General features: G+C 43.4%; 2 pseudogenes; one reads left to right on the plus strand and one right to left on the minus strand.

Annotated features, from left to right (window-relative positions):
- Nucleotides 1-50: 50 nt before the first annotated feature.
- Nucleotides 51-1,715, minus strand: LOC129674819 (TD and POZ domain-containing protein 5-like; annotated as a pseudogene).
- Nucleotides 1,716-7,324: 5,609 nt separating this feature from the next.
- On the plus strand, nucleotides 7,325-8,411 carry LOC129674820 (speckle-type POZ protein-like; annotated as a pseudogene).
- The last annotated feature ends 212 nt before the right edge of the window (nucleotides 8,412-8,623 follow it).

Consider the following 8,623-nt stretch of genomic DNA (forward strand, 5'->3'; position numbering starts at 1 on the left):
TGCTGCTTCAGGAAGACAGGTGTAGGTCACAAGGAAGCAGGGGCTAACATCTATCTCTTTAGGCATTTGAGAGGGGGTTCAGGGAAAGGCCTCTGTGCAGAAGCCAGGGCATGGAATGCTTCACCCAGCAAGTGGGGATGGAAATCCTCCATGCACTTCCACCCTGAAGTCTCAGAGACCTCAGAAGCATGAACTGTGATGAAATCAAGTGCCTGCATTTTCAGCTGCTCTGCACTGTGCAGGTCAGCCAGGATTGAAGAGCTTAAGATAGCCTGAATATAACTCCATTTTGAAATAAAGATCTTGACTGGGAACTGAATTCAGGTACCAGGAAATATCACAGAATGTACACCTGGCAGAAAACAAAGTTAACTCTCCTAGCAACAGCCTCCAGGAAATATCAGAGAATAAATGCTTCATAGAAAATAGAGACAAACTCCCTGGCAATAAGCAATGGGAATCAGTTGAGAATCGGGTGGGAAAATTCTCCCCAATGTTTCAGATATGGTTTAGAAAAATAGCCATTGTGATTATATGCCTTAGCCATTGTGATTATGTGCCTCAGAAAAGGTCACCCCGCCCTGCTAACCTTCACCCAATTCTGTAACGCCAAGGCTTGTGCCCCCCTGCTTGCTGCCATGGAAACCCCCGGCTCACAGACTTTCCCTTTAAAAATCCTGTTCACTCAGAGCTCGGGGTCCCACTTCTCTACTGCTGCGCCAGTGACACTTGGGTCCCGAGTTTGATCGCTCTCGTAATAAAGCTCTCTTGCAATTGCATCGAGTTGTCTCCTGGTGGTATCTGAGGGTCCCGTGAACCTGGCATAACAGGATGAAAGTGTGAGCAGCATTCTCCATGGAGAGGTCCCAACAGAGGTCATCCTCACACACGATTTTCAAGCGCTCCAGGCCATACCTGTCAGCAGCTGCCAGCACACCAGTGGCCATGGTGTGGAGGTTTGGTGCCTTTCCTGTGTAAATGAAGCCCATCATCTCCTTGAAGATTTGAGGCTCCAGGTCCTTGATCTCAATGTAGTTATTTTGCCTCTCCTCCACGTCATGTTGAAACATGGCTCTGAAAACTGGAGAGCAAGCTGCTAAGATGGCCTTGTGAGCCCTGAATTCCTGACCAGATACCAATAGGCAGCAGTCTGTGAAGAGGAAGTTTTCCCAAAGCTCTCCTACCTCATCTGTCAAATTTCAGGTTGGAACCTTGAATGCGGATTTCTGTCGAGAAAGGCTGAAGACATCTTGGCCCATACTCACCTTGCAGAAGAGAGTGAGCCTGCCATTAGGTAGTAGCCATTGGGCCTGAGACAAAAGGAAATCTCAAGGGATGAACTTTTTGAATCCCCTCTGTTGGTATGGCAGGAAACTATTGACACCTTGGCTCTCCACATCACATCTTTTCTCTCCATTGGCATCTAAGATACAAAACTGGAACTTTGCCCAAATGGGGCTCTTTGGACAGCTGAGCAACTCCAGAAAAACTGAAAGGTAATCTCTGCTTTTTTCATCAAACCCATTCTGGTGTAGTTTCGAACACCATTTTGTTTGGTCATTGTCTTCTGATGAGAAAACTGGACTACTAATGGTATCACTCAATCCCTCCAGAGAAAAATGGAAGTTGCTGATGGTCCACTTGTAGGAAAATGTCTTAATGGTGATCTGTGTGGAGCCCCAGCTCTCGGCTGCCAGGTCGTCTGACATTTCTGATGGAGGCAGTTTAGAAGTTAAACTAGATCAAAAGAAAAAAAAAAAGAGCTATAATTATTTCCTCTTCACCCTGCAGGACACAATTAAAGATAATTTTTTAAAATTTAATTCAAATACTACAGGTTCTCCCTTCTATGACTTTGGCAATTTGTATCTCTTTGAATATCTAAATTTAAACAATAGTCAGAGAAGTTAGCCCTGGTCACTAGCTACACCTAAATTGTGTGTGTGTGTGTGTGTGTGTGTGTGTGTGTGTGTGTGTTGACACTTAGGTCAATGGTTGTAGTTTGGACCATCATATCCAACTTCTGAAGAGTGGAAAATTATAGTGACTCTCATTTCCTACATGTTGTCTTACTCCAGGTTCTGTAGAGGAACACAATACACAGGATGAACTGCTATATATATGCAAAATTTGTATTATGACAATGACTTACAAAGTGTACTCTAGCTAATCCCACAATAGTTAAAGTCAGGATTTACTTAATCCACAATGCTAGAAGTCTCAGGTGGTCTTCAGTGTATGCTGGACTTCTGAACAAGTAGGCTCTAATGCCAGTGAAGTGATCTACTTCCTATCAAGTTGAGGGCAAGTTGGCAAAGAATTGAAGTTTCATTCTTTCATGGGCTTATATATGCTTCCTGCTGAAGGCATGGCCCAATCAGATGGGTGTCTTCTAGCCAGAATTCTGGATTAAAGGTGTGTGTGTTTGTCTACCTCAAAAATCTGTGCTTGAACTGGGTCTGCCTACTTCACATCAAGCAAAAAGCTTCTAATAGGTGTGCCCTCCTAGCTTGAATTTTACTTAGTTCCAGAAGTTGTCCTTTGTCCACAAATGTATTGTGCTTACCATGGTCCATTGTCGTTAAAAAAGGAGAAGTCAGTCTCTGTCCAGATATTGTTTACCCTTGTGATGGTGTTACATTCATCCCTGCCAGAGACATAATCAGAGAAAGGGTGTTTTCTCTACTTTGTTAAGGGTCTGAGTGTTCACAGCATGGAGGACAGGAGGAAAACCTCATGTATGGTGTGCAGGAAGCAGAGCTGGGAAGCTTTGCCTGTGGGATCATTCTTTCTGCCTTTTATTCCAAATTGACCAGCAGTCTGTGATGTCTCCACCCAGTTTTGTTGCTGCTCTTATTCTTTTCCCTCAGAGACTCCTCCCTGGAAATACTTTCCCAGTTCTACTTGAGGGTGTGGTTTATGAATATCCTAATAGATTCTTGATTGAGTGATAGAATTTAGGTACTCAATACCTCATGTTCTGCATCCTCCACTGGTGAATTCTGTCCTCTTCAACCTTAGAACTGCCATGCTTCCTCTGCTGGGCCTTAGGAATGAGAGATTATGCAGGTTTCCAAAGGTACAGCATGTAGTCAACAGTACCCAAGATTCGGCTTTGTGATGTTTCCCATTCTGTAAAGTGATGTGTAAAATGCTGCCTACATCTCTCTTCTCTCCTCAGTTCTTCACATCTAGGAGAGGCTCACTAAGCCTAGAGAACACAGAAATAGTTTTTGTGATTCAATCAGCTCAGCAGTTCCCAGCCCAGCTCTCCTGTGAGTCTGGCTCCAATGCTGCTCATCCCTCATTACAGCGTAAATCAGTCAATTGGCTTTGATCCTTTGACTTTTGGCTCCTTATTTAGACTTCTAGAGTATCTGTACAAAGTGGCTCCTAGGTGGCTTTAGGGTTAGTGTCAGTGGTACCCACTTGCTCAAATCTGTCCCTTGAATGTTTGTAGGTGTTCAGTGCAAGCCAACTCATTTGGGAAAAATGTGCTCATATTTTTCATCCTGTGCACAGAAGATTGGAGAGTGGGAGCAGCGTCTTCCAGGAGAGCTGCAATCCTCTGGAGCAGGAAGCTTGGGCTCTGATCATAAAGTTTCTCATTCTTAGAGTAAGAAATGGGAAAGTGCTCTTTGTGGGATGGTTCTCTTTGAGAAGTGAGTGACAAAAGGAATTCAGGTCCTCAACAGGAGGAGCTACAAGCCATGAGGTGTCCTCATACCAGAGAAAACCACTGGTCATTAAAGAAATACAAAACTGACAGGAAATACACAGAAACACACACAAAATCTCAGACACAGAGTGATTAAAGTTTTTTTAAAACTTTTATTTATGTTTCTTATATATTTTTCTCCCTACTCCACCCCAGTGCTTTCCAATACTCCAGCACTATGTAGGAGAGAGAAAGGGTGAGAGAGAGAAGGGGCACAGTTCTTTCTTAGCTGTTTCTTACTGTCTAGGGTTTTCGGGTTCCTTGGAGTGAGTCCTACATTAACATACTTTGGTTAAAAAGAACAGTTAGCCCGAAGCAGAATTACAGAACTCAATGTTAGTCCATTTAAAGTAAGGTTAGTACATTTAGAGATTTTCCCAGTACTATGGACTTTGATAAATCAAGCCTTTGCAAATCAATCTGGCACTTTCTCAGATAATTAGGAACAGCACTTCCTCAAGATCCAGCTATACCACTCCTAGGCATATGTCCAAAATATGCTCAAGTACACAACAAGGACATTTGCTCAACCATGTTCGTAGGAGCTTAATTCATAATAGCTAGAACTTGGAAACAACCCAGATGTCCCTCAACTGAGGAATGGATAGAGAAATTGTGGTACATTTTCTGTGATAAATTTATGGAGGATCCATTGAGTTCCCAGGGACAAACCTGAAAAACTTGGGCTCTCAGAGCCCCTTGAATTGGCAAGAGTGCAGCAGTCAAGGAATCCATAGGGAGTGCTCAACCTGAGGTCCAGGTACCCAAGACTCCCTTGATGAATTGTTGCTTAAAACTTCACAGGGATCTGACACCTACATTCCCAACAAAGCAAATGAGAAAGTAACCTGCTCTGTTAATCTCACAGTAAGTCTGGTGATGGCCCCTTCTGTGTAGACACACAGGAGAGGTCCTACACTGATGCTGATCAGGGCTGGTTAAAGGAAGGACACAACCCTGGGTTCTCCCTGTGTGTTCTCGTGGGCATGAATGTGTGGTGGCCAACCTTAGTTTTCTTATAGATTATTTGTGTTTCTCTGTGTTGTGGATATGAACATCTTTTTGTTTTGGTCCCACATTGTGGCTGTGGGACTGATTCAGATGGTCCACATCAGCAGACTACCTGCTTTGTTCAGACTCTGAGAAATAATCTTTGCCAGCTGCAGGTAGTTTCAATTTGAGGACTTTGAAGAGAGAATAAATACAAGAGCCCAGAGTGTGTGAAGATCAGAGAAAGAACAGTGCTCCTTCTTCTTCCCTGTGGCTGCCCCTGGTGGCTGTTGTAAGACAAGAAGATGGAGATCTCCTGAAAGAAAGATTGGACTAGTCCCAAGGAACCCAACAACTCTACCCAGCTAAGAAAAACTATACCCCCTCTCCTGTTGAACCTTTCTCTCTCTTACATAGTGTTGGGGTGTTGGAAAGTACTGGGGTAATTAGGGAGAAAAAGATACATGAAATGTAATTAAAAGTTAAATAAAATTTAAACACTCTGTGTGTGACTTTCTTCATGTGTCTGTGTGCTTCCTGTCAGTTTTGTATTTCTTTAATGACCAGTGGTTTTCTCTGGTATTAGGACCCCTAGTGGCTTAACACTTGTGGCCCCTCCTGTTGCTGACCTGAATTTCTTTTGTCAGTCACTTCTCAAAGAGAACCATCTCACAAACAGCACCTTCCCCTCCCTTATGCAAGAATGAGAACCTTTATGATCAGAGCCCAAGCTTCCCGCTTCAGAGGATGGCAGCTTTCCTGTAAGAGGCTGCTTCCACTCTCCACAAGCATGCTCTTCCATGCACAGGATGCAAAATTAGGAGCACATTGCTTGCAAAGGAGGTAGCTTGCATTGATCACCTGCATACATTCAAAGAACAGATTTGAGCAAGTGGGTGCCAGTCAACTTTGCCCTAAAATCACCTGGGAAACTTTTAGTAAAGACATACAAGAAGTCTAACTAAGGAACCAAAAGTCAAAGAATCGAAGCCAATTGACTGATTTGTGCTGTACTGAGGGATGAGCAGCATTGGAGCCATACTCACAGGAGAGCAGGGCTGGGAACTGCTGAGCTGATTGAATCACAGAAACTATTTCTGTGTTCTCTAGGCTTAGTGAGCCTCTCCAAGATGTGAAGAACTGAGGGGAGAAAAGAGATGTAGGGAGCATTTTCACATCACTTTACAGAATGGGAAACATCACAAAGCCCAGTCTTGGGTTCTGTTGACTACATGCTGGACCTTTGGAAACTTGCATTATCTCTCATTCCTAAGGCCCAGCAGAGGAAGCATGGCAGTTTTAAGGTTGAAGAGGACAGAATTCACCAGTGGAGGATGCAGAACATGAGGTATTGAGTACCTAAATTCTATGACTCAATCAAGAATCTATTAGGATATTCATAAACCACACCCTCAAGCAGAACTGGAAAGTATTTCCAAGGAGGATTCTCTGAGGGAAAATATAAGACCAGCAAAAAAAACTGGGGAGAGCCATCACACAAATTCCTATTCTGTTTGGAATAAAAGGTAGAAAGAGGAACCCCATATTCACAGCTTCCTGGCTCTGCTTCCTGCACACCATATATGGGATCTTCCTCCTTTCCTCCATGCTGTGAACAGTCAGACACATGACAAGTTACTGAAAACACCCTTCCTTGATTATATTCCTGGCAGGGATGAGTGTAACACCATCACAAGGGTAAACAATATCTGGAGAGAGACTAACTTCATCCTTTTTTAAGTATCATTGACCACGGTAAGCACAATACACTTGTGATGTTGCTCTTTGTTCCCAAAAGGAGGACTTCTGGAATTAAGAAAAAAAAAAAAAAAAAAAACCAGGAGGGCACACTCATGAGAACTTTTGGTTGACAAATTCAAATATAGACTTTTGAGCTAGGAAAAACACACACCTTTAATCCAGATCTCCTGACTAGCAGACACTCATCTGAATGGGCCACGCTTTCTGTGGCAAGCCTATATAAGCACTTGGAAGAAGGAAATCTTGATCCTTGGCTTGTTCAACCTCACTTTGATAGTAAGTGGATCACTTCACTGTCATTAGTGCCTACTTCTTCAAGAGTCCAGCATACACTGAAGACACCTGAGATTTCTAACCGTGTGGATTATGTAAGTACTGGCTTTAACTATTATGGGATTAGCTAGACTACAGGTTGTAAGTCATTGTCATAATACCAATTTTGCATATAAAGAGAGGTTTATCCTGTGCATTGTGTTACTCTACAGAACCCGGACTTATACAACACATATAAAATGAGAGTCTCTATAATTCTCCACTCTTCAGAAGTTGGATATGATAGCCAAACCTAGTACACACACACACACACACACACACACACACACACACACACACAGGCACGAAGTCACAAAATTTAGAAGTGGCTATTGTTCTGTGCTAACTTCTGTGAAACTAATATTTAAATCTCGATAGATATTATCAGAGAGATACAAATACCAAAGTCATAAAGGGGGAACCTAGGAGTATTTTAAACTAAATTTTAATACTCATCTATAATTGTGTCCTACAGGTTGAAGAAAAATAATCCTAGCTCTCTTTTTTTATTTTTAATCCAGTTTAACTTCTAAAGTACCTCCAGCAGAAATGTCAGAGGATCTGGCAGCTGAGAGCTGGAGTTCCACATATATCGCCATCAAGACATTTTCCTACAAGTGGACCATCAGCAACTTATCTTTTTATCTGGAGGGAATGAAGGAAGTTATTAGAAGTCCAGTTTTCTCTTCAGGAGACAATGCCCAAGTAAAATGTTTTTTTCACACTACACCGGAATGGGTTCGATGAAGAAAGCAGAAATTATCTTTCAGTTTACGTGGTGTTGCTCAGCTGTCCAAAGAGCCCCATTTGGGCAAAGTTCCAGTTTTAGATCTTAGATGCCAATGGAGAGAAAAGATGTGATGTGGAGAACTAAAGGGTCAAGAGTTTCCTGCCATATCAACACAGGGGATTCAAAAAGTTCATCCCTCGAGAGTTCCTCTTGTCCCAGGCCCAATGGCTACTACCTGATGGCAGGCTCACACTCTTTTGCAAAGTGAGTATGGGCCATGATGTCTTCATCCTTGCTCGACAGACATCTCCAATCGAGGTTTCAAGCTGTTCTTTAACAGATGTGCTAGGAGAGCTGTGGGAGAATTCCCTCTTCACAGACTGCTGCCTATTGGTATCTGGTCAGGAATTCAGGGCTCACAAGGCCATCTTGGCAGCTCACTCTCCAGTTTTCAGCGCCATGTTTCAACATGACATGGAGGAGAGGCAAAATAACTACATTGAGATCAAGGACCTGGAGCCTCAAGTCTTCAAGAAGATGATGTGCTTTATTTACACGGGGAAGGCACCAAACCTCCACACCAGGGCCACTGGTGTGCTGGCAGCTGCTGACAGGTACGGCCTGGAATGCTTGAAAATCATGTGTGAGGATGCCCTCTGTTGGGACCTCTCCATGGAGAATGCTGCTCACACTCTCATCCTGGCTGACCTCCACAGTGCAGAGCAGCTGAAATTGCAGGCACTGGATTTCATCACAGTTCATGCTTCTGAGGTCTCTGAAACCTCGGGGTGGAAAGTCATGGTGGTTTTCCCTCCCAACTTGCTGGCTGAAGCATTCCATGCCCTGGCTTCTGCACGGAGGCCATTCTTGGAACCCCCTCTCGAAAGCCTGAAGAGATAGATCCTCTCCATTGGCATATAAGATCCAAAACTGGAACTTTGCCCAAATGGGGCTCTTTGGACAGCTGAGCGATGCCAGGTCAACTGGAAGGTAATCTCTGCTTTCTTCATCAAATCCATTCTGGTATAATTTCAAATACCATTTTGTTTGGTCATTATCTTCTGATGAGAAAACTGGACTGCTAATGGCTTCGCTCAATCCCTCCAGAGAAA

Source organism: Psammomys obesus, unplaced genomic scaffold (assembly GCF_907164565.1).
Source record: "Psammomys obesus unplaced genomic scaffold, mPsaObe1.curated_primary_1811, whole genome shotgun sequence".
In the NCBI taxonomy this organism is placed as follows: domain Eukaryota; kingdom Metazoa; phylum Chordata; class Mammalia; order Rodentia; family Muridae; genus Psammomys; species Psammomys obesus.